The sequence below is a fragment of the Schistocerca serialis genome, chromosome 1, assembly GCF_023864345.2.
Source record: "Schistocerca serialis cubense isolate TAMUIC-IGC-003099 chromosome 1, iqSchSeri2.2, whole genome shotgun sequence".
Taxonomy (NCBI): domain Eukaryota; kingdom Metazoa; phylum Arthropoda; class Insecta; order Orthoptera; family Acrididae; genus Schistocerca; species Schistocerca serialis.
This window is the reverse complement of record NC_064638.1, coordinates 227,550,625-227,556,646: the sequence shown is the minus strand read 5'-3', so window position 1 is coordinate 227,556,646 and position 6,022 is coordinate 227,550,625. Positions and strand designations below refer to the sequence as shown.

Here is a 6,022-nt window from a genome sequence, read left to right as displayed (position 1 = left end):
ACATGTTTCCTGGTCGGACGAGTCTCGTTTCAGATTATATCTAGCGGATGGAAGTGTACGGGCATGAAGACAATCTCATGAATCTTTGGATTCTGCATCTCAGTAGGAGACTGTTCAGGCTGGTGGAGGCTCTGTAATGGCGTGAGACGTGTGCAATTGCAGCGATATGGGACTCCTGATACATCTAGATAGGACTCTGAAAGGTGACACGTACGTAAGCATCCTATCTGATCAACTGCATCCATTCATGTCCATTGTGCATTCTGACGGACTTGGGCAATTCCAGCAGGACAATGCGACACCTCATACGTGCAGAATTGTTACAAAGTGGCTCCAGGAACACTCTTCTGAGTTAAACACTTCCGCTGGCCGCCAAATTCTCCAGACATGAACATCACTGAACATATCTGGTATGACTTGCAATGTGCTCTTCAGAAGAAATCTCCACCCTCTTGTACTCTTACGGATTTATGGACTGCCCTGCAGGACTGATGGTGTCAGATCCCTCCAACACTACTTCAGACATTAGCTGAGTCCATGCCACGTCGTGTTGCGGCACTTCTGCGCGCTCGCGGGGGCCCTACATGATATTAGGCAGGTGTAGTTTTTTTTTTTTTTTTTTTGGGCTCTTCACTGTCTATTATCTCAACATTCAAGTACGTTTAGTTGGTAAAATGAAGACTCCCAAAAAGTGCAGACTTTCCTGAACATAATTTGACTTCGTCTGCTCAGGTGAGGCCACTACTGGTGATAAAAATGACGGATATACAACGCACGAACAACTTAAATATAAACTGATAATAACGTGCAAATGCTAATGTAATATGAAGTGAATCATCTTTTTACGTACTCAAAAATACTAAAACTAAAGCCCTCCAGAACAGGCCATTAAGACTCAACGGCACCGACCAATCGCCGTGTCTTCCTCAGACCACTGGCGTCAACGGATGCGGATGTGGAGGGGCATGTGGTCAGCACACCTCTCTCCTGGCCACATGTCAGTTTACGAGACTGGAGCCGCTACTTCTCAGTCAAGTAGCTCCTCAGTTTGCCTCACAAGGGCTGAGTAGACCCAGCTTGCCACCAGCGCTCGGCACACCGGATGGTCACCCATCCAAATGCTAGCCCAGCCCGACAGCGCTTAACTTCGGTGATCTGATGGGAACCCGTTTTACCACTGCGGTAAGGCCGTTGGCATTTTTACGTACTTGGTTTCTGAAATTACGAATTGCCTACCAGCTTTAGTACTGTCATTCTGTGTAATAAGGACCCGTACAGAATGTGTGAAAATGTACACTATCTGAAGCATTGGGATACCTCTATGTAATGAAGAACTGACCACCAGGGGCCTGCCAGTATGTAGGGGGAGAGGAAATGCAGAAGTCAGTAACAGCAGAACAGTGACTTCGATCGTGGACTAGTCATTAGATGTCACCATCAGGGACATTTCAACCCTTCTAAAGCTGATCAGATCGACTGTTGGCGACGTGATTGTGAAGTGGAAACGCGAATGAATAACCACTGCTGATACAAGACCAAGCAGACCTCACGTACTGGCGAACAGGGACAGTCGAGCATAGCCCGAAGCGGCTGTAAAAAGTCGCACGAAATCAGTAGGAGTCTCCATTGAGTCCCAGCGAGCTACCAGCAGTCCAACTAGCACAATAACTGTGCGTGGGGACCTAAAAAGAATGGGGTAAATTGTTGGGGTAGCTCCTCATAGGTTAATGATAGCGGCGCTCGAGGTGGTGCAGTAAGATGACACTGAATGCGTGGACACGAGTGATTTGCAGTAATGAACCACGTCAAACGGTAATCCGAGTTGGGCGAATTCCTGATGAACGTTATCTGTCACCAGGTGCAGTGCCAACAATGAAGTACACAGGAGGTGGTTTTATGGTGTGAATAGGTTTTCGTGGTTAGAGTGTGGTCCCCTTATTGCGCTTGTTACGCGGAAGCTCAAAATGGTTCAAACGGTTCTGAGCACTATGGGACTTAACATCTGAGGTCATCACTCCCCTAGACTTAGAACTACTTAAACCTAACTAACCTAAGTTCTAGGGGACTGATGACCTCGGATGTTAAGTCCCATAGTGCCCAGAGCCATTTTTGAGGCAATTGTTTGTTGACAATAACATTCCTGAAATGGACTGGCATGCCAAGAGTCCGAAATGAAATGCGTATGGGACTAGATAGAATGTCGTCGTCGTTGCAGACTCCAGCGTCAATACCTCCTCTGGTTCTGGTTCTCGAGGAAGAATGGGCTGCCATTCTTCCTCAGACATTCAGACATATAATTTAGAGTGTGTTAAGCAGAGGTCAAGCCGCCTTCAAATATGCGTCGGGGTACTTCTGATCAGATAGCGTATTTAAATGCATCTGTTTCGATAACACAAACTTGTGCAAATAAGAGGTGATAGATTTCAAAAATAATTTTGCAAATGGCTACCGTTAGCAGTAATGTCACATCCTAGCTACAAGCATATGTTATCACTTTCAGGGACAAAATCACAATAAAAGAATGCAAAATTACTAGCTTAGGAGGCAAATATTCTCGTTATGTGATAGTTATGTATTGAAATACTGAAATACTGTGCTGTTTCGATAGTTCATTGATCTACACGCTGTTACAGTCAGAGATGTAAGACTCATAACCAGAAAAAAGCAAATACTAATTAATCACTTAGAGACTGGCAGATAGGTTTCGCGCCTCTAACTGTAATACGTGTACGATGCATGCAACAAGAATCTGCTGCACACTGAAGTTCTTCGGCCAGACAGAAGGGTTCTACTTCAAGGTAGGACGGAGTTGGCAAGCTGTAACTGATAGCCAGCGCTATCTATCGAACAACCAACAACACGAGTCAGTCGTGTCTTCTGCGCGCTGCGTGCCGGCGGAAATGCAGTAATGCTCCGCAAGATTGCCTGCCTCTGGCTGCGGTCACTGACCTACATCGATAGAAGAGCGTAACTCGCCGATTCCTCTAAAATAGTCAGCAACCTTCTTTTGTCTACGCACCGCGACCCATCACGCCATCTGCGTCACAGACACGTGTCCTATATAACTGAGGTCCTACGTTTGGAACACTACTGCCTTAAGTCCAAATCGATAGTGAATGGTCTTTTCGCAGCCACTGCAGGATGTATTTAGTCACAGTATCAGTTACGAAATTCTGAAGCTCATTCCCTCGTATTCTGTAGACCATTTTGTCAGATGGCCAAAGTTAGTTATTCCAAGCGATACAGTACGGAATTAGTATAAGGCTTAATGTTCGTTTTATTGCACGTGAGGAGTATTAATATAACTGTCCAATCTGGACCAAAAAATATCTCCACATCCTTAGACGAACTCTTCCAGTGGTTCATTTGAATGCCCAATTATGGCCGTACGACAAAATTACTAACGATAAATCTGGGAAACGATGTTTAAAATCTAGAAACCCATTATTTTACTAAAGGTATTCAAAACTGTGGCTGACAGATGTCGTTCCTGAAATATTTCGTCCATGGATCCTCACAAAAATCTTTATTATGACCGGATCTTGAACTCTGTTAAGCATGAAGACACACTCACAAGTCACAGCTACACTTTCATTCTATGTAACATGCAAGGGTTTTGGTTTAGACTGAAAATTGTATTTTTGGTAATTTTTGGACGTCACATGGAAAAGAAAAGCTTTAATAGTACCTGGGTAGTAGCGGTCAACATCTTTGTCAAAGAGATGCGCTACATATAACCTTTGCTTGTGATTGGAATGCAGTCTGAGAGAGAGAGAGAGAGAGAGAGAGAGAGAGAGAGAGAGAGAGACGAGGAGTCCACTTTTATCTTGTGATGGAGCAACATGTGTTTAGGCCGTGCTGTGTGCTGGCAATAATTTTCTTATATTATTTTTCATTTTTGCAGAGATATTTAGTAAATTCATTCAGAAGATTTCAAAAGATATTGAATAGCGCATTTTTTCGAGATCTCCAGGCATAGTAATTAGTTTGGTCAGGGATTTAGACTCGGAGATTTTTATGATGACGTGACACTTTACTGATAACGTAACGATTTACTGAATTTTCTTCAAAGACGGATAGCATATGTGTTTGTAAGAGAGTAAAGAAAATTTGTTCAGGTTTTTCTACAATTACTGTAAAGTGAATTTTTAATATTTCAAGCGTTAAAATATTTTGTCTTGGTGATGTAAAGTATTGTTAATACAGTTACTTTATTGTTTTTCCATCAATCAGCAACTGTCTCTTTATTTCAAGTTCCACATATGTAATTTTGGTTTCCCAAGTTTCTAAGTAACAAAACTTGAATTGACAATGATCATTGCAGCAAAGAGACGTGTTATCACAGGAGTTTTGTGGATATGTCTATGGTTTAAAGCACCCATTACGCATAGCGTTGCTGGTAGTTTGAATGTTTATTTTTTATGTAGCATAGCAGCAGTAGCCACAATAGTTTGGAGATAGCAGCAGCACAGCATTCATTCATTTCACGAATAGCTAGGCCATTTATAATTTACGTGTGATACAATTAACATTTCAACAGTGTCATACTTTCCAGATGGGGGGTTTTTATTAGTTATTTATTTTTCATATATTTATCAGTGTCTGATTGCTTGTATTATTGCTAAAAGGGTAGTTTTCTTTAACTGAACAGAACAGACTGTACTCTCGCCACAAGCGTAGCAGTACACAGTATAACGTCGCATTTCTGATCAGTTTTCGCATTCTGATCACATTCAAGAATTACGAGATTACTTACGTACTTAAATACGAGCTTTACTGTTTGTCTAATCACGAGTTCAACTTCACATTATCACACAGTCAAAATACCAGTAAATATAACTGTACATTACCATACAACAGGAACTAACTAGCCACTTTCAACCACAACATACCACGCAGCAGCAATGGCTTTCACAAAATCATCAACGTTATACGAGTATAACTGCTCAAACATGAGTTCATATCACTCTTTTCTTGTTTAAAAAATAGAGGACTTTCGGGAAAAAGCCAGCGAACTTCTGGAAATGTAACTTTGAAATAACGAGGGGAAGAGTTAGTTGGTATACGAGTGTAGTGGGCTGGTATAGTCCGCATCAAGTTACAGTTATTGTCGAATTACGATGTAGATGCTTCCCACCACGATGACAGTAACTGTAGAGGTAGATGATCATGAGGTTTTTAATGAAGTAAATATTGCAAATGAAAATTTGTATATTTCTTTGGATGCTCGATTTTTCTTTTTGTTGTTTACTTCGATGTGACGAAGTCAGAACCATGGTCTGACGTTCGTATCACATATGCATCTGGGTAGTATTGCACATAAACCGAATTCAGATAAAAACAGTTTTTAAGTAGGAGCATAACTGAGAAATAAACTTTGTCAACTGCGTCTCTATAGCGTAGAATAACATGGAAATGAAACACACATCAGCAAAGAAAACTGGAGGGATCTGAAATATGACATTATAGATTACTTAGAAGTAGAGGGTGCCCCAGAAGGAAAGTCAAGTTTACCAGACATTTTGCTCCACGTGATCGTTCCTTGTCTCACCACTGAATATTCACCAATCCTCCAAGGACACCCTATATAATGGGTAAATACGGTACGAAATGGTCTTTTGTAGACAAAATAGAGAAAGAAGGAAGTTTGTAGAAATCTCTTACCATTGTGGGTGAAGCAATAAGTCATTTGTCATTCGTTGAAGCAGTAGAGGACGAAAGATTTCAAATCACGACAAATTTAAGGAGCTTTCTTTCTTGTTTACGTTTTTTAAAATATGTTCAAAACTAGGGAAGTCTATTATCTTCTGTAGCGCCTTGACATAACGCAGTCAGAGCCGAAATTTTTTATAAGTATCGCGCAACGGAGAACGCTAGCACGGAAGGAGCAGGTGGTCGGCTAGATATGAGTCTCGTAAATATCGCTGCACACTGCTGCACGCGTGAAAGGTGTCTAAATTTGTATGATTCACGAGAACAGAATCAAGGATATATTTCCTAAAGTCCTATACAATAGTGGCCA

General features: G+C 41.6%; 1 pseudogene; it reads right to left on the bottom strand.

Moving 5' to 3' along the window:
- Nucleotides 1-1,078: 1,078 nt before the first annotated feature.
- LOC126427454 (5S ribosomal RNA) lies at nt 1,079-1,196 on the bottom strand (annotated as a pseudogene).
- Between the last annotated feature and the right edge of the window lie 4,826 nt (nt 1,197-6,022).